The sequence below is a fragment of the Ochotona curzoniae genome, unplaced genomic scaffold, assembly GCF_017591425.1.
Source record: "Ochotona curzoniae isolate NIBS_2020 unplaced genomic scaffold, NIBS_Ocur_1.0 scaffold_4505, whole genome shotgun sequence".
Lineage (NCBI taxonomy): Eukaryota > Metazoa > Chordata > Mammalia > Lagomorpha > Ochotonidae > Ochotona > Ochotona curzoniae.
The window spans coordinates 47,549,641-47,575,187 of NW_024467118.1; the positions used below are offsets into that span (position 1 = coordinate 47,549,641).

At 43.8% G+C, this 25,547-nt stretch overlaps 1 protein-coding gene and 1 pseudogene across 1 annotated transcript in view; both read left to right on the plus strand.

Moving 5' to 3' along the window:
• The first annotated feature begins 449 nt into the window (after positions 1-449).
• The window catches only part of PRIMPOL (primase and DNA directed polymerase), a 95,270-nt gene continuing 70,172 nt past the window's right edge, over positions 450-25,547 (plus strand). The window contains exon 1 of the mRNA XM_040966283.1: positions 450-546. The gene's annotated coding sequence lies outside the window, so the exon portion shown is untranslated. The remainder of the gene's footprint in view (positions 547-25,547) is intronic.
• LOC121146392 lies at positions 783-19,218 on the plus strand (annotated as a pseudogene).

A 25,547-nucleotide genomic window follows, 5' to 3' on the forward strand; every position in this document is an offset into this window, starting at 1 on the left:
CGTATTCTTACTCCCCCACTCAAATCCCCCTGAGGTTCAGAAGGAAAATAAAGTCACCAGCGAACTCCAGCACTGCCAGCTGTCTCCCTGACATCTCGCCCTTGGGGCTGAGGCACCTGTGCTGGCCTGCAGACGGGGAAGTGCAAAGACCCCGCTCTTGGCTCAGAAAAGCAAAGGTGCGCAAAGCTACACTACCCAACCCTCAGCGGGGTCCACCGCTTCTCCATTACAATAACTCAGAATGTCAATAAAACCTACACCCGCAAACCCCTCCCACCCTACGCTCGTCCTCCACCTGGCCAGGCCACTAATACACAGGAAATGCCGGAGCAGGAAGTGGCGCTGGCCGGCGGCGACGGCTGCACTATGCATCCTGGGAGTTGTAGTCCGCACGGAGAGCACGCAGGCGCAGGGTGGTGACTGGCCTCCAGGGTGGCCGCCCCGGGAGAAGGGGTGTGCGCAGGCCTCGGGCCGAACGTACAGCTGAGGCGGACCGAGACAGCCCCCAAGTGGACACAATGCACGGTCAGCATGCACGCCGGGCAGGTAAGAGAACAAATTGCAGTACTAGTCGCCTAGTAAATATAAGAACACTCTGGAAAATACAGGACTGAAAAACTACCAAATATGTTGTGTATATGTACTCAGACTAATGAAAATATGGCGCGGTCTGTAAGCGTACACAGCACGAGGGTTAGGTTAGGAGCTGGCGGGGACTAAAGGATTGGTTTGTGTGTGTGTATGTGTTACAGTTTTATCTATTTTCTTAATTGCTAACAACGATGACATATCCTTTTTCATGGTGAGAAAGCATATATGGCAGGATTTTTTTTTAAAGAGTTATTTACTTTTATTACCAAGTCAGATATACAGAGAGGAGGAGAGACAGAGAGGAAGATCTTCCGTCCGATGATTCACTCCCCAAGTGAGCCGCAAAGGCCGGCACTGTGCCAATCCAGAGCGAGGAGCCAGGAACTTCCTCCAGGTCTCCCACGCGGGTGCAGGGTCCCAAAGCTTTGGGCCGTCCTTGACTGCTTTCCCGGGCCACAAGCAGGGAGCTGGATGGGAAGTGGAGCTGCCGGGATTAGAACCAGCGCCCATATGGGATACGGCGCGTGCAAGGAGAGGACCTTAGCCACTAGGCCACGCCATCGGGCTCCTATATGTCCCCTTTATGTAAAACAACAGAAGCTCTGGCGTCAGCCTAGTGCCTTGTCATATTCACTTCCCACCTTCCCTTCGGCTCCTTCCTTCCTCTGTTCTGCCCTCCCTTGGTTCCTCGCTTTGTTTTTTCTAAAAAAACGTTACATCCGAAGGTTCATGGAAATAGAAGTGATTAAATTTACCTCAGTACAAAAAAATTGAAATTCATGCCTATGAGAGACCATCGTTCACGCAAATGTAGGTTGTGGGGAAAAAAAAAACGCCTATGGCTTTTTGACAAAATGGCGGTTTGTATGTTTCTGCAAAGGCGGCCCTTTTCATCTTCATGTACACTTCCATTACAGTTATGATAGGAGAGATGACTAACTGAATTATTTTCAGTCCTAAATCCTTTTTTGTCTTCCTTTGCCTGTCATAAACTTTTGTGTCCTTGTTTCACTTCCTTGTCTGAACAGTCTGATCTATTTTCTAGGATACCAGTAAATGCTCATACATCCTTCATCAGTAGCTCCAACCCAGACTTCTCTGCTTAAGCCTGCCGGACACTTCTTTCCACGTTCCTACCAGCTTGACCAAGTTGCCTAAATTATCAGAGCCACATTGTCTTCACCTGTTGCCTCCTTTCTGTGGTTTTACTATTCATGAGAACTACGTGTACAAACCCTCCATCCAGAAACCCTTCCCAGTTCTCTCCTTCACACTCGTTAGGTTCTATGTGTTCTACTTCCTGAGTGGTTCTTTTTTTTTTTTAGATTTATTTATTTTTATTACAAAGTCAGATATACAGAGAGGAAGAGAGACAGAGAGGAAGATCTTCCATGCGATGATTCACTCCTCAAGTGAGCCGCAACGGCCAGTGCTGCTTTGATCCAAAGCCGGGAACCAGGAACCTCTTCCTCCAGGGTGCAGGGTCCCAAACCTCTGGACCGTCCTCAATTGCCCTCCTAGGCCACAAGCAGGGAGCTGGTTGGGAAGCGGGACCGCCGGGACTAGAACCAGCGCCCATATGGGATCCCTGCACGTTCAAGGCGAGGACTTTAGCTGCTAGGCCACACCGCCGGACCCCTTCCTTTTCATTTTCCCGTTGTCAGCACTTGGTCAGAATCTTGTCCAAGTGCTCCACAAGCCCATTTGTGCACCTCTCTGCTTTCAAGTATCTCAGATCTGCAACAGAAGCCCTGCCCGTGTGTCTCTTCGCTGCTTCTTGCACTCCTTCCCACCTCATTTCCTGTAGCCCTAGGACACTGCTAGCATTTCTTTGGACAAATTACATTGTCCCTGGATTTCACCTGCTGACCGCTCTGCCTTCAGAGCGCCCACCCGTTCCTTTCTTCCCACAGACAGGTTTATGGTCCTTCATGACCTCCCAGGAACTTGAGTTTCCTTGTCTATGGGCTCCTTAAATTATATTTAGTGTTCGTGTGGCTTATGCCTTTATTAGCCTGCAAAAACCCAATGGTTCAATTCGTGCCTGACTGCCAATGCCTGGAATCTTTGTTATAACCAATGCTGCACATTATATTTAGCTTTGTAACACTATTACGTATACAGTAATTTAAACTATACAGTTTTTTATTAACCCTTTGCAAAAATAAGCATGCATCTCAAGAAAACATAAGTCATTCTTGGTTTTATCACTTTAGAAAAAAATGTACTTATGTCACCATCTATACCTTGAGTTAAAAATATTGTACGTTTCATTAGCTAACGCAGTTTCATATTAAAACATGTTTCTTGATTCCAAACAATTGTCTAAACTGTTAGACTGAATATTATATTGAATATATACCTGTCTACATGAATTTTGACATGAAGTCCATAATTTCTTTACAAAGAAAAGTACTTAGCCTCCCACTTAAATAGAACATAGTTTAGTCTTTCTGGGAGTGTGCTGTGACCTAATTTGTAGCTCTAGCAAAGAGAGAAGAATGATTCTGCTGAGGCAACTGCCTGGGAATTTGAATTTACAGTTAAAACAATAAATTAAAAATAGAGCAAAGGCTGTTACTCAGAGAATTTGGATTAAAAACTATGGAATTGGGAGGAAAGAAAGATGGAATTTTCTAAAAATCAAGTGAAAAAGATATAGTCTAGTACAGAAATTTCTTCAGTTATTTGAAATTTGAATGTTAGCAGTTTTTATGACATATTGATATTATATTACATCATTATATTCATTTATTGGGTTATGTTGATTAAGACACCTATTTGCAATACATGATAAATTAGCACATATTAAGGTGTCAATCCACTCTCAATTTATTTGTACTGATGGAAGGAAAGGCTGGGTTCCAGTCACTGTGAACTGTTAGTCCTTCCAGCTGGGTGGAAGCTGCGGCCATGGCTGTATTATTGATGGTGCCATGGTCCTGGTCCAAGTGCTGGCCAGGCAGCTAACATGCAAAGGATAGTTTCCTAATAGAAGACAAATTCCATGTAAAAGTTGTCATGTGTACACGGAAACAGCTGTGGCCTTGGTTGACTGCTGCAGTGCCCTTTGGTTTTCCAAGTTCAGCCAACATTTATGGAGAGTGGACCATGGGCAGGGCTGGTAGGCCGAGTACTTGGGATACACGATTCCAACTTGTACACTGTGACCTCATGGGGCAGGCACAATGGCAATCTTGATTAGAATTTTCATGCAGACAATTTCAGTGTGCAAAGTGAGATTTATTTAAAAGATAGCAATCTCGAAGCATCGTGACAGGAGGGACTTCCAAGGGAGAAAGATCCAAGAAAATGGTGGAAGTGATGTAATTTAAGCACAGTTTTGGTGTGCAGAACAATGGCTAACACTCAGCAAGATGGCAGAGACAAAGCCCATCAGAAGGCCACAATTGTAATCCTTAAGTGAAAAGCACAGTCCCAGTAAGACTGCTGAACTGTGTTCTATTCAAATTTATGGAGATAAGGAGAGACAAGAAAGATCTTCCATCTACTGGTTCACTCCCCAAATGGTCACAACAGTCAGAGCTGAGCCAATCAGGAGCCAGGAGATTCTTCCGGGTCTTCCATATGGGTTCAGGGTTCCAAGCTCATGGGCCATCCTCTACTGCTTTCCCAGGCCAGAAGCAGTGATCTGACAGGAAGCCATTAAGAAGGGTGGGACTGACAGCCCCTCCTCCCATTCTGATGAGAACTAAAATTCAGGGCTATGGAATTCACATTCTAACTCCCAGTGGCTATTCTTGATGCTGAACCCAGGAGTTAGAAGACTGTGCCCCTGGTAGGGTAACCTCAAGCAAGATATTATTTTTTAAAAAAGATTTATTTTTATTGGAAAGTCGAATATACAGAGAGGAGAGACAGAGAGGAAGACCTTTCATCCGTGATTCACACCCCAAGTAGCCACAATGGCCAGAACTGAGCAGATCCAAAGCCAGGAGTCAGAAGCTTCTTCCTCCTGCATGGGTACAGGGTCTCAAGGCTTTGGGCTGTGCTCAACTACTTTCCAAGGCCACAAGCAGGGAGCTGGATGGGAAGAAGGGCAGCCAGGATTAGAACCGGTGCCCTTGTGGGATCCCAGCATGTGTAAAGCAAGCACTTCAGGCACTAGGCTACCGCACCTGGCCCAAGATATTATATTTTTAAAGAGAAATTTCACTGGAGACCAGAGTTCTTAACTACCTATTAGCCAGTATGACCTCTTACAACAAGAGTAAACTACTAGTATTGAGCACATCAGTTAAGAACATTCCTACTTGCATTTTTTGGCAAAATTGAAAATTACCTTCAGAAATCTAAAAATTAGAATACTGAAGGTCCTGCCTGGATTAGACAGTGAAATCGGTAGAAGTGGTTTGGTTGATTTGTATCTATATTCATACTCAGTTTTACTTAATTTTCATACTTAATTTTCGGAATCAATTTTAGGTTAGCAAACTTTTTTAAAAAATTCACTTTTTCACGTGCTGAGTCACTAACATAAAGGAACATCAATAGTAGAAATAGATAAGTTAGTAGTAAGCAGAGGGCCCATGTGAATTCAAATGAAATATTAGCTTTGTTTCTAGGATGTAGCAGCTAGTAAACAGATGGAGTTGTATTTCAAAGGCCTGAACTTTAAAGTAACTGCAGATTGGGCCATGAGAATGGATAATGAGTTATGTATGTCATGAAAGACCACTGACATTTACCAAGGGAAGATAGAAGTAGTCAACTGTGTCAGTCTAGTTTTCATTGATAGAATGGAATAAATGAGACTAAGCAAATACAAAGACCTCAATACCTTGTACTGGGCACTGTTCCATGACCTCCATCATCATCACCTTGCTGACCAAGTCTCAACAAGTGAAGGCTTAGGGATCTAAAACTCAAACCATACCCAGATCATAGCACCAATAAACAGCATCATTAGCAACTGGAATATGCAAACCAAAACAGTAACAAAATGCATGTTGCACCCACCAGCGGGACAAAACTGTTAGAAGCATGTTGGTTAGGGCCCAGCGTGGTGGCGCAAGTGGTTAAGGTCCTTGCCTTGCACGCCCGGGATCCCATATGAGCGCCAGTTCTATCCCGGCATCCCTGCTTCCCTTCTAGCTCCCTGCCTGTGGCCCGGAAAAGCAGCAGAGGACGGCCCAAAGCTTTGGGACCCTGCACCCGCATGGGAGACCTGGAGGAAGTTCCTGGCTCCTAGCTCTGGATTGGCACAGTGCCGGCTGTTGCGCTCACTTGGGGAGTGAATCATCGGACGGAAGATCTTCCTCTCTGTCTCTCCTCTCTGTATATCCGCCTTTCCAATAAAAAAATAATAAAAATAAATCTTTTTTTTTTTTTAAAGAAGCCTGTTGGTTAGAATGTGGAGAAAGGGATACTCTTCCCACTGTCAGAGAGAGGATTTATTTGGCAATATGTTCAGATTTGGCATTTTATTGAAACTATAATAGTCTTAAACTCAGAAATTCTGCTTCGTGGGGTAGGTGTTTGGCCTAGAAGTTACAATGATGGTTAAAGCATCCTTGGCCTGTATTAGAGTGTCTCGGTTCACCTTCTGACTCCACCTCTTGATTCCTGCTTCTAGCTGGTGGGCAGCAGGTGATGACCTAAGTGCTAACTCACATGGAAGTCCTGGACTAAGTTCCCAGCTCCTGGCTTAATCCTCCCTCAGCCCAGTTCCAAGTGTTGTGGGCATTTGAGGAGTATATCAGTGGATGGGAGCTCTCTCACAATAAAATGAAGAAACTAATTAAAAATAAAGATTTTCTGGGTTTTGTTGCTTATTTGCATGTTCATAAAGGGGCATATGTAAGGATTTTCATTGCTGTGGTGGTTCTATGAAAGATTGAAAGTTGTTTACAACCTCAGAATTCCAGCCCTGGCTGCTCTGCTTCCTATCCAGCTCCCTGCTGATGTGCCTGGAAAAGCATGTTAGTGGAGGATGACCCAAGTAGTTGTACCATTATCACACACGAGGGAGACCAGATGGCATTTCAGGCTCCTAGTGTCAGCCTGGCACAGTCCATGTGGGGAGTGAACCAGCAGATGAAAGATCTCTCTCTCCCTTTCTCTGTGACTGTTTTTCAAATAAATAAAAAAGCAAAAGTAAAAATCGGCAACAAGAGAACAATAATGTAAACTGTTATACATCTATGGAACAAAATACTGTTCACAGCAGTTATGAAGTAAAGGTTGGATCTAACATGAAAAGCTCTTGGAGACACATTTTAGTGTGTGTTGGGAGTATTTGTGGGATATGTGATGCATCTAAGTGATGATTTATATAGGGGAGATAGGTTCTATAAAAATACCATGAAGAGTTTGCGCATGATATCTGTGTGGTGTCCTGGCCAATATCCCACAGACACCAAGGGAATTTGTGGAAATCACTGATGAAAAACCCTACTGAAAAATAATATTTGAGGTGACCAGCCCTTTCCTGATGTCATGTAACAATCTAACTCTAGCATTAATTGAATTATTCTTTAAATTACTGGTGTGTAGTGTGGGCTGAATTATACTGTGTTACAGGTTGAACTGTGTCCCCCCCGCCCCTAAAAAAAGATATGTTGAAATCTTAACTCTCTTCATCAAAGAATATGGCCTTATTTAGAAACAGGGTCACTGCAGATATAATTAGTTGAAATGAGGTCATCCTGGTATAGGGTGGGGCCTTTACTCTGAATGGTGTCCTTAAAAGGGTCAGAGTGGAAGCACAGAGTCGCTGGAGAATCCAGAGTGGCCATGTGGCCCAGAGCAGGGAATGCTTTAGTGAGCTGAAGGAGGCCTGAGGGTGAGAGGCATCACCAGGAGCTAGGCAGAGAACTAGGAGAGCCTCCCCAGGGTCTCCAGGGCCAGACAGCCCCTCCCCCCCCCGAATCTGTGTGGCAGGCAGCCAGCCTCCAGAAGTGTAAGAACAAAATCTCTGCTTTTTGGAGCCATGCATGCGGCGGGCACTTGGTCTGAAGACCTGTGGGGTCAACACTGGCATCAAAGCCAGTTGACTGAATGCACGGCTGAGAAGCAGCGTGCACAGCCATGCGGTCTTGTGAGCCAGTGTCCGCCAGCTGCAGCACAGTGCTCAGCAGAAGACTCTGGTTAATCTAAACAAAGAAAAATCTTGGGACTGGTGTGGTGGTGCAGAGCCACTGCCTGCAGTGCCAGCTTCCTATCTTGGAGCACTGGTTTGAGTCTCCAAGTGCCAGGTGCCCTGTTTCTGATCCAGCTCCCTGCCAATGCACCTGGGAAAGCAATTGAAGACAGCCCAAGCACTTGGACCCCTGCCATTCATGTGGGAAATTGAAGGAGTTCTAGGTTCCTGGCTTTGGGGCTGCCCAGTCCTGGCTATTGTGGCCTTTGGGGGACTGAAGCAGGAGATGGAAGACCTCTCTCTTTATGTCTTTCTCTCTGTGAGACTGCCTTTCTTTAAAACAATTATTTATTTGAAATGTAGAGTTTTTTTTTTAAAAGGAAGAGAGTTATTTTAATCACTGGTGCATTCCCTAAAATGGACACAGGGCCAGGACTGTGCCAGACTAAAGCCAGGAGTCAGGAGCTTCTTCCAGATCTCTCAAATGGGTGCAAGATTGCAGACACTTGGACCATACTCCACTGCTTTCCCAGGTATATTAGCTGGAAGCTGGTCAGAGGCAGAGCAGCCAGGACTTGAACTGGCACCCACATGGGATGCTCGTGTCCCAGGTAGCACTCTACCCACCAAATCACAACATCAGCCCCAACACTGTCTTTCAAATAAATAGAAATAAATGTTTTTTTTAATGTAGCATCCTACATTTTTTAAGAGAAGATTTTGATATAGGTTTGATTAAGAACCTTCAATATAGAATTACCATCAGTGGATGTTGGCTTATTTTGTGTGTGCTTTCCCTTCTAAAACCCCAGGCTGCTTTCAAGAGTGCATTGAGCCAATCAAGTTCTAGAGAAATTAGGGATATCATGATTACAAATACTCATAACTATTCAGATATAAGAGAATTTCAACAAATTAATAGAAAATAGAATTATAAGTTGGGTTTGGGGCTGATGCTGTGGTATAGTCAGTAAAGCTGCTTCCTGAACCCATGTGTGCACTGATTCAAGTCTCCGCTGCTCCAGTTCTGATCCATCTCCCTCCTGGTGCACCTGGAAAAGCAGCAGAAGCTGTCCCAAATGCCTGGGTCCATTCATGTGCAAGACTTGGAAGAAGCTCTGGTTCCTAGTTTCAGACAGTCCCACTTGCAGCCATTTGGGCAGTGAAACAGTGGATGGAAAATCTCTCTCTCTCTCTCTCTCTCTCTCTCTCTCTCTGTAACTCTCCATTCCAAATAAAAACAAATAAATCCAGATTTTTAAAACTAGTTATTGATTTATTTTTATTTGAAAGGCAAATTTACAGAAAGAAAGGCAGAGGGGGAAAGATCTTCCATGCACTACTTCATACCCCAAATGGCTACAACGGCCGGAACTGAGCCAATCTGAAGTTAGGAACCTGGAGCCTCTTCCATGTCCAAGGCTTTGGGCTATCCTCTACTGCTTTCTCAGGCCATAAGCAGGATGCTGGATTGGAAGTGGAGCAGATAGGATACAAATTGGTCCCCATATGAGATGCCAGCACTTCAAGGTGGAGGATTATCCTGTTGAACCATGGCACCAGTCCCTAAATAAATCTGTCACTCTCCCTTTAATAAAAAAAAAAGTTAAGTTTATTTTGGTGCCAAATTTTTAAATCCTCACAAAGTTTTTCATAATACATATAATACACATGAGGTTTTTAAAGATCCTGCTGTACCAATGATAATATAAAGGTATTCTTTGCAGACAAGACTGTTTCAGGTAGGAGTTTTAAAACCACTCATCTCCAAAACTCCTGGATCGAGAGAGATGAACACGTGGTGATCTTAGACACAGATGGTTGTGTTTGGGACGACAGAGCCTTCCTACAGAACAGTTCCTCTTGTTCCCATCCATCCAGTGCAAAGTGAGCGTTGGAGTCCATCAGGCCTGGGCTTGAATGCCAGCTCTGCCACTCACAGTCTGCAACAAACCATGCATGTCTGCATGGCTCAGTTGCCTCAGGTGTGATAAAGTGACAAGACTAGGATCTAACTCAAAGTGATAATAGGGCCTGGTGGCGTGGCCTAGTGGCTAAGATCCTCGCCTTGAATGCCGCAGGATCCCATATGGTCGCTGGTTCTAATCCCGGCAGCTCCACTTCCTCTCTATCTCTCCTCCTCTCTGACTTTGTAATACAAATCTGACTATATAAATAATAAAATATCTGACTTTGTAATAAAAAATAAAAATAATAACAAAAAAATCTTTAAAAAAAAAAAAGGTGATGATAAAGAACTTACAGGGCAGTTGGGAGGGTTGACCTATCTAACACAATACACAATGCATGATAACCACTCAGTAAACAGTCACTGAGCCGTAAGGGGACGCCTTGATGGAGCCCGAGAAGCCTGGTGATCGGCTTCCAGCTGCTCAGGCCTTATTCTCTGACCCAAGAGAAGGGAGAGGGAGATGCTGTGTGCCGCACGCCTCTGCCACACAGCCCCACAAGCTGGGGAAACCCTCGCCCCTCCCAGTCTGGTTTGAACTTTGCTTCTTCCCAGCCAGTTCGAGGTCTGAACTCAGCCTGTGGTTTTTTGACTCCTGACAAAAGCAAATATGCAGTGTTGAGAACAAGCAGCAAATGTGAAAATCAAGACAGAAAAACTGCCTCTCTCGACAGCTCCGAAGGCAGGCTTTGCTGCTAAGGTGCCCCGGAAGCGATCCCTGGGCGTGACGGGCTGGCAGCAGGTACTCACCGGCTGAGCACATAGGAACGGCTGAGCTTATATTATTGGATTACAAGAGAATCTTCCCTGACTCTAGAGAATGGCATAGGAATAGAGGAATTCTGTGTAGTCTAAAACATCAGGGTCTACAGAGAAAGGAAGAGCTGAAGGGGACATAAGGTTGCACGAGTCTTTTTTGTTGTTGTTGTTCTGGTTTTGTATATGCCTGAAAGTCTCCATAATAAAAACCAAAGCCTGTGACACATAATTTAAACCAGAAACATCAAATCATGGTGTAATCAAGAACATTTTCTTGCATCTCAACCTCCTTAAAGTACCTGGACCTGGCACTATGGTTCAATGGCTAAAGTCCTTGCCTTGTGAACACTGGGACCCCATATGGGTGCTAGTTTGTGTCCTGGCTACCCCACTTCCCACCCAGCTCGCTGCCTGTGGCCTGGGAAAGCAGTAGAGGATGGCCCAAAGTGTTGGGACCCTGCAACCATGTGGGAGACCTGGAAGAGGCTCCTGGCTCTTGCTTTCATATTGGCTCAGCTCTAACCATTGCAGCCATTTGGGGAGTGAACCAGTGGATGGAAGATCTTTGTCTTTCCTTTTCTCTGTAAACCTGCCTTTCCAATACAAGTAAGATTTTATTTTTAAAAAAAGGAACCCCACACCTACTCACCTGCCCATCACCAACAGTAAGACTCACGGATAGAGTACTAATTTATACCCAGCTTCTGCAGAGAGTATTAGATGTTGGGGTCACAAAAGGAAGTGATGCTGACATCTGTCTTCACCTTGACTTTGTTCTGAGCAGTTTAGTTTCTGTACATCCACTCTAATTCCATAGCTTACTCCCCTCTGCTTTCAAGCTGCCGGACCCTTGTGCAGGTATAAGTGTGGGAAAACAAAGCCGCTCTGCCACCGGAGGCCTCTTGAGGGTCTTGGGGTTCTTCTTCCACGGACTCAGGAATCTGCTACTCCTGACCTGGAAGTGACCTTGGCTATCCAGTATTTACTTCCACACTGTATTTTTTTTTAATATTTATTTATTTTTATTACAAAGTCAGATATACAGAGAGGAGGAGAGACAGAGAGGAAGATCCTCCGTCCAATGACCCATTCCCCAAGTGACCGCAACGGCCAGTGCTACATCGATCCAAAGTCGGGAACCAGGAACCTCTTCTGAGCCTCCCACGCGGGTACAGGGTCCCAAACCTTTGGGCCGTCCTCTACTGCTTTCCCAGGCCAGAAGCAGGGAGCTGGATGGGAAGCAGGACTGCCAGGACTAAAATTGACACCCATATGGAATCCCGGCGTGTTCAAGGCGAGGACTTTAGCCACTAAACCACAGCACCCGGCCCTCCACACTTTATTTTGATACAAGGTTTATTTGTTTATATGAAAGGCAGAGTTACAGAGAGAGAGAGACAGAAAGGCAGAGATCTTCCATTGCCTGGTTCTTTCTGCAAGTGGCTGCAACACCCAGGGCTGGGCCAGGAGCTTCTTCTGTATCTCCAACATAGATGGAGGCAGTGGCCCAAATTCCTAGGATGTTTTCTGCTGCTTCTCTGGCATGTTAGCAAGGAGCTAGATCAGAAGTGGAGCAGCCAGACCTCGAACTGGCACCCATAAGGGATGTAGGCATTGAGGTCAGCAGCTTAACTCACTGTACCACAATGCCAGCCCATACTTCCACACTTTAAAAATCTATTTTGGTTTTGGTGGTAGAGAGGGGCTCAAGCTGGAAGCCTCTTAGTCTTAGAATTATAACAAACCTAAGTTCAACTCCTCATTTAAAAGGTGCAAGTCTGCTTTGGATTGTAGACTACAGTAATGCAGTTGAACATGAGAAAAATCAGTGCTTAAACTTCAAACATACTGCAGCCTTTTTCTATTCAGTAATATCAAGGAGTTATTTTGTATTGTAAACTAGTGCATGATGTAAGGTGACAGTTGATTTCAATATCTGTGCCGCCCCCTCGTGGTGAAGACAAAATAGCACACCCAGATGAAGGCATTGCTACCATTATGTCCAGTAGACATTTTCAGATCTGAGAATAGACAACTGCCATTCATCATTATTCAATGCTACAATGACGTTGAAGATTTAGCCTTCTTTAGAAATGACAGTGCTTTACTTATGAGTAAACAGCTTTTTTGTGCAAGTATTGGAAAGTTTTAATCTTCAAACATACAAAGCATTATTCAATAAGAATATATTGAAATCAAACAGGCCAGTCACTGTCCTAAGCTCTCAAGACAGAAAAATCAGTAACACAAGGTCTTCTATGTGAGAAACTCATAGTTCTTACCCTGGAAAGAATAACCAGCAACATCAGTGCTAGTTATTAACTTTGTCTTTTTTCTTTTTCAAATAATAAATATAAAGGGAATAAACTTGCTTTTATAATAATATTAACATCATCAGACAACAGAGACATCAGGAAGACAAAGGTAACTTAATGGTTCTACGTGTCGCTTGAACCAAATAAGGGGAAAGGCAATCCTGAGGTGTGCGCCTTGAGGATGTGTGCTCGGCGCATGAAGTGAGGCACCCCTTGGGATGCCTGCATCCCACGGTGAGTTTCTGCACCGGGCTGCAGCTTCCTGCTGATGCACACGCAGTATAGCAATGGGAATGAAACTTAGGCACTTGCTCTGTGCTGAAATGTGAACCACATGAGTACACACGCAGGTGATTTTAGCAAAAGAATATTGGAGAAAGGAAAGGTTAAAAAAAAAAAAACACTGCGGATATGGCACAAGGTGGAGAAAGGGCCATTGCTGTCTTATGCTAGGGGTTTGTTTAGGGGAAAAACAACAGTTTGTCACAGGACCAAGAAAAATTCTCTCTTGGGGACTGTCAGGGGTGCCATTTATTTTCCTCGCACTCCTGTGACTGGACAGGACAGTGTCAGCCACTGGGCTTGCACATGGCCTTTAATCCAGTACCTGCTTTTCTCCAGACTAATCAACCAAATTCTCTACATCTGCTTCGTTGTCAAACTTGCTTCTTAGCTCAGGCTGGTTTCCCAGCCAGGATAAGAACATTTTTCATGTCCCTGGAGCAGCCCCGGGTCACCACTGCCTTCCCGCTGGTCCCATTCTGACTCCTTTCAGCAGCAGGAGATGACTTCATTGCTTAGGTCCCTCTCACACACATGGAATTCCTGGATTGAGTTCTAGGCTCCTGGGCGTCTCCCTGGCCCAGCCCCAAATGCTGCAAGCACTAGAAATGAACCAACAAATGAAAGACACCTCTCTCTCTCCCCTTCCCTTTCAAAAAAATACATGCATAAATAAATTATTTTAAAATTAAAATACTTTGAACTGGTGCTAAGGCATTGCACTTTAGGTTTCCACTTGTAATGCCAGCATTGCATATGACCACTGATTCAAGGCCCGACTGCTCCACTTCCAATCCAGATCCCTGCTTATGCACTGGGAAATCAGTGGAGGATGGCACAAGACCTTGAGCTTGTGTGTCCACGTAGACCTGGAAAAAGATCCTGGCTCCTGTGTCATCAGTTCGGTTCCAGCCTTTGCAGATATTTGCGAAATGAACCAGCAGATGAAGATGTCTCCCCACCTCTCTCTCCTCTTTGTAAATCTTTAAATTAAAATTAAAATAAACCTTTAAAAAAGAAACTAAAGGGCCCGGCGCGGTGGCGCAAGTGGTTAAAGGTCCTCGCCTTGCACATCTGGGATCCCATATGGGCGCCAGTTCTAGTCCCGGCAGCCCCGCTTCCCTTCCAGCTCCCTGCCTGTGGCCCGGGAAGGCAGTCGAGGACGGTCCAAAGCTTTGGGACCCTGCACCCGCGTGGGAGACCCAGAAGAGGCTCCTGGCTTCGGATCGGCATAGCATCGGCCCATTGCGCTCACTTGGGGAGTGAATCATCGGACGGAAGATCTTCCTCTCTGTCTCTCCTCTCTGTATATCCGCCTTTCCAATAAAAAAAATAATAAAAATAAATCTTTAAAAAAAAAAGAAACTAAAATACTCAAATAAAATAGAACATTTGTTGGAAATATGGCAGTGAAACAGAGAAAACAGCAAGCAGTATTGAGTAAAAACTATCAGCACGAAGAGCTGAGTTCTGCCAGTGCTTGTAAGGTGAAATGCACAACAGTGCCCTGGGGGGATATGTCAGCCAGTTTCAGTAACACCTGATCTGAGGTAGCCCCCTATAGCAGGTGACCAGAAAGAATCACACTTTAGATTTGGGCAACTCTGTTAACAAGAATAGAAGTAACTGAGACATTTAAAGAGAGAAAGAAAGAAAAAAAAAAAGGAATTAAATTTGATAACATCACTTAGGATTAACAATGTTACGTGGAGTTATTCAGCGCAGAGTTTGCTTAAAGAAACAGCAACCGAAGAATGACAGATTTATCCTAAACTATCTAAAAAGTTCCAATTGTCTTGGCTTAGATAGATATTACTGCAAATGGAGCAATTGTTTTTACTTTTTAGAATGGATACAAAATTTCTGAGTGAGGTTGATCAAAAGAAGTTAAATGCAGTGTCTAGTGACAGCAGAAGCAGCACGCTTCCCCTGGAGTAACCAAGTACAGACAAGAGTCCCAATGGCAGCTGGCAAGGAGCAACAAAAGAGAAAAAAATAAAAATTGACAAAACTCATCTGGGTGCCAAGCCAACTCTCCTCCACAGAGGGAGCCACAGAGTGAACAGTGCTGGGGCGGGGCACAGAACTACGGGAGCTGCAAGAAAGAGCCTGAAGAAGCTGCTGTTGTCTGAAACAGAAAAACCATAAAATTATCTGTGCTGTATTATAGTCACTTTTTAAAAATGTTGTAGGAAGACTATATGTGATGTGGGATGTTTAATTCTTTACTATATTTATTGGATAAGAAATGAAGGACTTTACAAATGTGAATGTCCAGGGCCTATAGTAGTTTCTTTGTTTTTTCTTTTTTAAAATAAATGTATTTGAAAATTTGAGGCAGAGAAAGGAGAGAGAGAGAGTGAAAGAGATCTTCCATTCACTGTTCCACTCCCCAGATGACTTGCAATCACTGAGCTTAAGCCAGAAACTTCTTCTGGGTCTACTACATGGGTGCTGGGGCCCAAACACTTATGCCATCTTTTGCTAAGTAAAAAGTGGAGCATCTGGAACATGAGCTGGTGCCCATACAGGATGATGGTGTTGAAGGCAGTGGCTTAACTCACTATGCTTACAATGCTGGCTCCCAAATGAAACTTTCAGTATACCCTACGCCTCTATTAAAGAGGATTGGGCCTGGTGTGAAGGCTCAATTGGCCAATCCCACATACGTGCACCCTTGCAGGCACCAGGTCCCATATGGACACCAGTTCTATCCCAGATGCTCCACTTTCTTTCCCTCCCAGCTCTGTGCTTGTGGCCTAGGAAAGCAGTAGAGGATGGCCCAAAGCCTTGGGACCCTGCACATGTGAGGGAGAACTAGAAGCTCCTAGCTCCTGGCTTCAAATCAGCTCAGTTCCAGCCATTGCAGCCTTTTGGGGAGTGAAGCAGCAGATGGAAGATCTTTCTCCCTGTTTCTCCTCTCTGTAAATCTACCTTTCCAATAAAAAATAAATATTTTAAAAGAGTGAGAGAGAAGGGGACTACAGTTACAGCTTTAGCTTGTCATAGAATGATTTTTTTAAATCCCCTTAAAAGTTGGCATTGATTTCACATTTAATTTTTTTTTTTCTCTTAAATTCAAGCACCTCACAAGAGCAGTTGTACTCAATGGATGAGATGTGCTCAGCTCCTGTTCTGAGGAAAGCATGCCTCTGGTCTCTGTCCTAGGCCCTGTGTAGTGTAAGCAGTTAGACCTCACCAATATGCTCAACCATGGGGACAGCATGCAGGACCCTGAGGCACTGGCATCCCCATGCCATCCACTCAGCCATGAGTGCCTCTGTCCACCTGTGATACCAAGACTATTCTCTGTGCCTGCTCTGGTGGACAAGAGGACTGGGAAGCTTGGTTGCACTGCTCTGCATTTATCAATATGTGAGGGTCAAACTGCCACTGGCTCAGCTAGCAAACCTCAGCACTTCTGCCTCCTGGAAAATAGAGGCCAGTGCAAATAGTAAACAGACTAATTGGTCATTAAGTAAGGCAGCCAATCAGAGCTGCAGAATTGTGGGATTTAATTGATTATATTTCATGGAAATGAATAGTTCATAGCAATATTGGAAGATCTTATAGTTTAGCAGAAAGGAGAACGAAATAAGTGCGGTTTTAACTCTGTCTTCAAATGGCATTACACTCTTTACATTTGGGTTGATTTGTAATGCAGTAGGGCAAACGTTTCAACACTGCTTCCGAACCACACAGATCAACCACTGGTTTAGAGCACCAATTAGGAGATCAGCTATGTCTGTGTTTTTCCACTGAGGGGAAGTACAAACTTTGTAAGGTTAGAACAGTTGTCACACCCAGAACACATGAAGGGAGCTTTGGTTTTCGAGCCTCTCACTGCTTAACTGTCACACATCGCATCTTGGGTGAAAAGCACTTGTGCTGTGGGCTTTTTCTCTTGGGGCCCTGTGACACATGATGAAATGTCCTCCACTCAAAAGTCTGTAAGTATCTTACATGTTAACATGACAACAAAAGGAACAAAGTGTCAGGTTATAATTTGGGCCTTGAAGACAAGACCTCAAGAACTGGGTCAAGCTAGCAGGTGTGAAGAGGGTATGTATCGGTCTGTGAGAGCAAAGCCCCTTCACCCACCCACTGCCGTGACTCACTGATGGGATTGGAAAGTTGAACTGAGATGCTGCAGACAACAACCTACACTGAGGTGTGTGCTCACACCTCTGTGATGCCCAGTAGACCTCATGTCTGGTTTGGCAATTCTCCCCCATTGTGGCAGGGAGAGCTCCTTAGCAGAGCTCAAGGACAAACAGGAGCACAGGACAAGTCTCACTGGTTGGCAGACAGGGTTAAAGCAGCAGTTGTTTCAGCTGTCCTGACAGCCTTGGGTTCCTCTTGGGACACATCATGATGCCATTACTGGTTTGAAATCTGGCAGGGAGTGGGTATCTAATCCCTGTCTAGGGACAAGAAATAAATGTTGGTAATAGCAAAAATCCATAATTTGAGTGGGATTGACATCTGTTTGCTCTGGGAGGTAGGGATTAAAGATCAGAGAACATAGTATCTGGTTGCTATGGTAGCAGTTAGCAAGTTAGATAAAACCCTTTGTAGGCTTATACACCATTTCCCCGACAGATTCCAGGACAGAACCATATTACTGCATGATGTTAGAGATCCATCAGCAGAGCCCCACTGGTGTGTGAGGCTCACACATGTCATGTTATTGTCCAGCACAGCAGCATGCATCCCAAGATACCCAGGAGACTCAGGGTCCTGCAACTCACTATTTCATGTGTGGGGCTGGCACAGTGGTGTAGTGGGTAAAGCTGCAGCCTGCAATGCTGGTATCCCATCCAGATACCAGTTTGTGTCCTGGTTGTCCCATTTCCAATCCCACTCCCCGCTAAAGGCCTGGGAAAGCAGCAGAGAATGAATCAAGTGTTTGAGTTCCTGCCACTTACATGGGGAGACCTAGATGAAGTTGCTGGATACTGGCCTTCCACCAAGCTCAGCCCTAGCTGTTTGCCCATAGCCACTTGCCACTTGGACAGTGAACTAGTGGGTGAAAGATGAAACTCTCTTTCTCTGTCTTATTCACTCTCTTTGTCTTCCTCTTTTTGTATAATTCTGACTTTCAAATACATAAATCTTCAAAGGAAAGTAAAAATTTCTTATGGGCAGATAGCAGACTTGTCTTTTATAAGCTGTAGACTTCATATTTATAAACACTACAGCAGGATTGGTTTTCTTTATTTATTTTAATTTATTTTTATTGGAAAGGTAGAGTTAGAGAAGAGACAGAAACATCTTCCATCAGCTGATTCACTCCCCACAACAGCTGGAGCTGAACTGTTCCAAAGCCAGGATGGTTTTGGGCCATCCATTGTCTAGGGATTTTCAAGGCCAAAAGCAGGGAGCTGGATGGGAAGTGGAGTAGCCAGGACATGAACTAGTGCCAATACAGGATGCTGGAACTTGCAGGTGGCGAATTAGCCAGTTGAACCATCACACTGGCCCCAAAACAGCTTTTAACACATATCATGTTGGAGGAGCACCAAGAGCTGCACCTTGGAGAAGATTCTGACCGATGCCAAGACGCTGCTAGAGAGGCTGCCGGAGCACGAAGGGATGGCCAACTGGATCAGTCTGTACCTGCGAGTAACCGTTATGTGCGAGGCAGGCACTGTGCTTCCGGACCAGTATCCAGAGGATGCAGCCAACGCAAAGGATACAGCCTATTACAAACCCCACAGTCTGCTGTCCCAGGAAAACACCGATTAGAGACCTGCAGCAGGAAAACAGAGAGCTCTGGGTTTCCTTTGAAGAACACCAGGATGCGCTGGAACTCATCATGAGCAAATACCGGAAACATGTTATGGCTGATGGTCGCTAAGGCAGCGGTCGGTGCTGAATCGGTCCTGAAAGCTCACCAGTCACACTCTGCAGAAATTAGAGTCAGATTGACAGAATCTGCGAAATGGGAGAAGTGATGAGGAAAGCAGTTCAGGTAGATGATGATCAGTCTTTTAAGATTCAGGAAAAATTAGCCCAATTAGAGCTTGAAAACAAGGAACTACAAGAATTATTGTCTATCAGCAGTGAGTCACTTCAGGTCAGAAAGGAAAACTCCGTGGATATGGTTTCTCAAGCCATCAAATAACTGAACTTTGGAATAATGTCTGGAAAATGTCAAGGAAGGAAGCTGCTGTCTTTCCATTCAAGTCTTGTCTGTTCAGTTTCTTGCCCCCGACTTGATTTAAACTTCTCAAGTGGCAGTTTAGAATACCAATTGATATTGGTTGTCCACAGTTTCAGGTGTATTGATGAGAATACATGCTAAATTGCACCATTCCTTTCTGCAAGGGAACGCTTCCAATTGTTATTCTGGGACCTGAATTTTCTACAAACTGTTGTTTTCAATTCACTTTTCTTTACCACATCTCTGAAACTTCAAGCATTTCATTACAAGCCAGAAACTTTATTTTATATAGGATTGTGAAATTCTAAGGATTTTAAAAACTATTTAACTTGTTAAATCTGTTAGGCATAGACCTCTTTTTTTCTTCCTTTTTATTTATTGATTTTTATGTTTTATTATTTGACGGAAGGAATGCAACTGCATAGAGCTTGCAGGCAGATTCTCCTATTTGTAACATCCTTCGCCTGTGAAGCTTTCAGTCTCCGGTGCTAAGAGTTGGCGTCTTGTGTCTGGTGTCTTTACTCTTACATTGAGAGAGCCTATAGTTAGTTCCCAAGAAACAAACTTGAAAGCACATCAACTGCTTTCTCCCCCAGTGATAATGCACCGGTCAGCTTGTTCAGGGAATGCTGAGGAGCCTTTACTGTATATGTATGTGTACAAATGTGTGAATGGTTAAATGCTGTAAAAAATGGTTTTCATTCCATTAAAAAATGACATGTATCATGTCAAGTTTAGTTTTCAAAGTGACATTTCAGTATTTCACTCTTCCTGTTAGGTCTGAATAGACAGTTAGAGGAAGCATTATTGATCCCTTTGGGCTATCCAAAACATTTTCCAAATCCTGCAAAGAGGCAATTTACTCTTACTGGATAAGGCATCTTAAATATGGAATAAAGTTTTCTACAACATATGCTGACTGCTATTTGCATAAGGGCACTTCAAAAATTTCATTAAAAAGTGGAATTAAAAACAGAAGTTTAGTTGGGTGCTGTCACTCTGCCCTTGGAATAGATAAGCCCCGCCCCCCAAAAAACCCCCAGAAAACCAAAAAAGTTTGAAATGCATGAACTCAAATGTGAGTTGCTTCTCTCCTTTCTGAAATTATACAACTACTAAAGCATGTGATTTAAACATATTATTTGGACAGCTAAATAAGAATTGCTGTTCTTCGAGGAGAAAGAAGCACTGCCTTGTTTGCCTTTCAAGTTTCTTATTCCTCTGAGCTGAAAACCAAGGCAATCCCTCCAGCACTGAAAGCCTGGGGAGCATGTGACTCATGTCTGATTATCTTTAGAATCCCGTCTTTGTTGCAGGGTGACAGGCTCTGAGTAAATTAGTGGGAAGTGCAAGTAAATTTCTTGGCAAGTGTTGTTGCCATGTGGGTAGTGGTAATGATCGCTTGGTACAAAAGCCATCCTGACAGTTGGCTGAGGATTCTTCTTCCTGCCTTGGTCAGAAAATGCTGATTATTTTTTAAAAACCAAAAACCCAACGACTCAATATGAGAATGAAGAGTAGCAAAGATGTCCGTTTAGCAGCTAACAAGTTCATGGTCATAAAACACAGTCCTAGGAACCCTTCTGGGAGAGGCACTGTTATGGCTTAATTATCATGAGGCCTGAATTCCCTTCAGTCATAGCCAGCTTGATTGTAAATGTGAGCTTTTTCTTAAAAAGAATCAGCACTCACTTCAGGTAGAGTCTTGCTGCTGGGCGCCATAGCCAAGCTTGGCTGGCACAGGTGGAGGAGGTGGTGGCTGTTAAATGTTTTCAGTCTGACTGGCTGCCCTTTCCTAGTTCATTGCTTAGAACTCCCCACCCCACTGCTTCTGGATCGATGCCTGCTGGGGTTCTGGGCTGGCAGTTCCTCCAGCCTCCTATCCACAACTTAATGAGACTGAAAGAAAACTCAGGGAACCTAGGTCATTCCCTGGGTTCCAACATTCATTGCTCACCTGCTCATCTTTTTTCTACTCACAGTCTTGTAATTTTGTTACATACATAATGTTCGTGCTTTTGGAGCTACATGAATATTCAGCAGGAGGCACAAGGAGAAGTATGACTATTCCAACTTGGTCCTCACAGTACTTTTATTTCCATTAAATAGAAATCCTATTGAAACTGAAGACCATAGCATAAATATCAGAACAGCTACAGAGACACATAAAGTAACCTAGAATTTTCTTCAGTAGAAACAATGTATTTGGGTCATTTAAGAAAATCGACTTTATTGATATTTGCAATTAATATTCTAATGAATATTTAGCATTTGAAAAGTTCACTCATTTTAATATTTTCCAATGTGATACCCAATAGGAACAAAGGGGCAGCTGGATAGGAAGAACATCTTCCACTGTTCCAGAACACAGCAGGATAACTGGCTGATACCAACTGTGTGTGTGTGTATAGGATAGGATACATTGAATGTTATTGAATGTGATTTATATGCCAGTTACCCTAATCTGATAATTATATAATGTATTATGGATGCCTTACACTGTACCCCATAAATGAATATAGTTCTGCTTAAATTGAAACAGAAAACTAAGATTGTACTTTGCTGAATTTCAACAAATGACTATAGCTGTGCAGCTTCTATTACCAGAAAGATCTAGAACATTTCCACATCCAACTCCTCAAATCAACCTTGTGCCCTAATCCCTGCCCCCAGAAAGGGCTTGCCTAATTTCTCTTACTATATAGCTTTGTTTTCATTTGTTCTGATACTGATGAAAACAAAATCCCAAACCATGTCCTTTTATGTATGGCTTCTCTCAATCAGCAAGACCTTCTGAGATCCACCCCGGCTGGATCAGTTGCTTACTCTTGTGTTAGTGAGCACTATTCCATTGCGTGGCTATATTTAGTTTCTGCATTTGTTTTGTTGACATTTGGGGATCATTCAGGATAATGATACTATGAACATTCATTCATGTACAAGTTTTCCAATACATGTTGATTTTCATTTCTTTTAAATGCCTACACATAGAATGCTGGCTTATTCATAAGTACGTATTTAACTTGACAAGAAACAGTCCAATTTTCTCCCCAAGTAGCTGCCTGGATTTTCACTGCTAGCAGCTGTGCCCGAGGATTCTGATGACTGCCATCTTTGGGCTGTTGCTCTGGAGCCAGCGCTGGTGAGCATCTCTCTGAAGCAAGTGTGGTTTCACTGCGAGGCTCAGGCAAAAGCACATCACACCACGCTTACAGCATGGCAGTTTCTGGAGTGGAGCATGCTACATAGCCTTGGTCAGGCAGTTTCTGGGGTCTGCTGTGAACACTCCTGTCACTATACTGGGATTTCCAGAATGAGGCCTCAGGCTGCAGGAGCTGTGGTTTACTGGCTGCTCATTGCAACACTTAAGTTGTTCAGCGGCAGGGACAGAATGGCAGGCACTAGGCACTAGGCACTAGGCTGTTGAAGATGCTTGCTGCAAGGGGCATACCCATTCCCAGAAAGACAAAGTTCTCACAGGGTGTGGTGCCTAGAAGTTTTGTTGGGATTCTCCTGCATGTGTCAATTTGGCAAGAAGTGAAACCACCTGGTACCTATCCAAGTGAATCACATGCTGATTCACGTGGGATCTACTTAGTGTTACTCAGCCCTTGTAAGGTCCCACCCTCCGCCCTCCATAGGAGCTAAGAAGTCTGTAGTCAGAGCTCTAGGACGTCACAAATTCCTGCCCCACGATGTACATGCCCTGTGTGATTCTCATCCCTCTGTGTGGGCAGAATGTGTGGATGTGATAAAATCTCAATCCTGGCAGGAAGATCATTGTATGGCAAAAGAGAAAGGACTTTGCCCAGGAAATGAAGGTTTCTAATCAGTCAACTTTGAATTAATCAAAAAGGAAATAACCCAGAGTTCGGTCTTGTTTGGTGGACTCTTTAGTTCAAGACCAGGCCTTCTCTGAAGGGAGGAGGTGTTCAAAGAGAGATAGTCCACACTGCTGGCCTTTGAGAACAAACAGCTACATCACGGACTGCATGTGGAGGGAATCACATGGCAAGGATGATGGTGGCCTGCAGATGCTGAGTAGCCCTGGCCCACAATCAGAAAGAAGATGGAAACTGCAGTGCTGCAGCCACAAGGAATTGAATTCTGCCAACAATGTGAGCTTGAAAGTATTTCTTTCCCAGGCCAACCTCTAGATCACAATGCAATCTAACTAGTACCTTGACTTGAGCCTGGTGAGACCCTGAACTGTCTCATCAAGATAATTAACATAGGCCTTCCCTCACACATTGTACTAGGCCATTTTCTGTTATTACAGTGAGCTTCCTGTACTGTTTTAAGGTTCTAAGTTTATGGTAAATTGTTAGGCAACAATAGAATTGAACTATGATGGGGACATGCTTTCTGGATACTCAGGTGATACGCAAGTAAGAAAAGAAAGCTATTTAGTACAATCTCTTAAATTTATCACCAAGAGATTTAGAAGTTCAAGGAAGAAATCAGTGTTTGTATCTCAGGAGGTACCGGGTAATTTTCAGCCCCTGTGGACTCCAAGTTTACAGCTTTCTCACTGCATCCTGGGACTTAATTTTTAGTTAACGATTGAGATAAAGGGACATAGAATAATTGCAGAATGGATCCAAAGTCCAGAACTGGAAGAGCAGAATCCTCAAATGCCAAGAGAGGCAAGGTGATGAAGACAGACAAGGGAATAGTGCATAGCTCAGCAGAATCCTGTGGGAGCCCAGGACAATAAGGAGCAGGTGCAGTTGTATACTTTTTCTCTTCTCATTATCCCCCATGCAGTACAGTATAACAGCTATTATCACAGCATTTATATTTTATTTTATTTATATTTTATTATTCACAATAGGATAATGGAGATGTGTTTGAGTATGGGAGGATGTGTGTAGGCTCAGAGCAAATACTATATCATTTAAGGGAACCAAGTATCTATGGATTGAGTATCCTACGGGTGTCTTATGGGGGACTAACTCTATCTTCAACCTGCTCCAAGACATGAGGCTTCACAACCCTACCTTAAAACGGAGAAAGTCTTCAAATGGCTGAGTTAAGTCTGAATGTGCTGACCCATATGTGGTACACAAATGAAGCTCAGGCAATTTGATCTTTAAACAGGGAAAGTCACATTTCTGGGCTGTTGGTGGTGGCATCACCTGGGTGAAGCTGTGACATCCTGTAAAGGTTTTGTCCCTTTTGGGGGACCATTTGCTGCCACGAAATGGCAAATTTGGCCACAAAGATTTTCCTGCTACTTTGCCTTGAGAAATAATGCAGGGAGGAGGGGCAGACACTATAGTCTAGTGGCTAAATCCTTGCCTTGCATGAGCTGGGATTCCATTTGAGTGTCGATTCATATTCCAGCTGCTCCACTTCCTATCCAACTTCCTGCTTGTGGTCTGAGAAAGCAGTAGAGAATGGCCCAAAGCCTTGGGATCTTGCACCCATGTGGGAGACCCAGAAGAAGCTCCAGGCTCTTGGCTCCCGATCGGCTCAGCTCTGGTTGTTGCGGCCACTTGGGGAGTGAACCAGTGAACAGAAGATCTTTTTGTCTCTCCCTTTCTCTGTATTTATGCCTTTCCATTAAAAAACAAATAAATCTTTAAAAAAAAATGCAGGGGACTGACAACTTGATTTTTTTCACCTCAAAATTATCCATAATGGCAATAAATGGAAATAAGAACCCATCTTACTGTTTTTTTATAATAGTAACAATAATAATATCTTCCCTTTATTAAACACTTATGTGCCATACACATTTTAATGGATAAATATCAATTCTTTTGTCCGCTAACAAGTGACTTAAGGTTAGGAAGTGAAAAATCAATGATTGCCTGTATTTTCCACTATTGATGAGCTGGTGTTTTGAAAATAGGTTTGCTGAGCAGAACCTCTAAGCAATTGTACATGCATGAACACACATGCAAACACACACACACATGGATACAAACATATACACACACGGTCACATATACACACATGAACCTACATGCATACACATGAACATACATGCATGCACACTGGACATGCAGACACACATGCCTATGCAAGGGTCTGCATGGTGTCCCTCTTGGCCTGCCTCCCCTCTTCTGTCAGTATCCCCTCAGCCCGCTGCTTTCTCACAGGAATGATTCTCCACACTTGGTTTAAAGATGATCTAAAACAAGCTTGCGTTCTCATTAGCTTGTCTTTCCCAATTCACAATTCCATTCCTAACAATCCAAGGATCAAAAAGCATGATCTTCTCTTTCATCTATATTTGCCTCTATGATAGGCTGTTAAGCTGAAAGAAATGTTCGCTTTAAAGACTTTATGTGTGATTTTTTTTTTCGAAATTCATCTATCTCAGCTGTTTGGGAATGTAAACAATTTTCTTGCTTA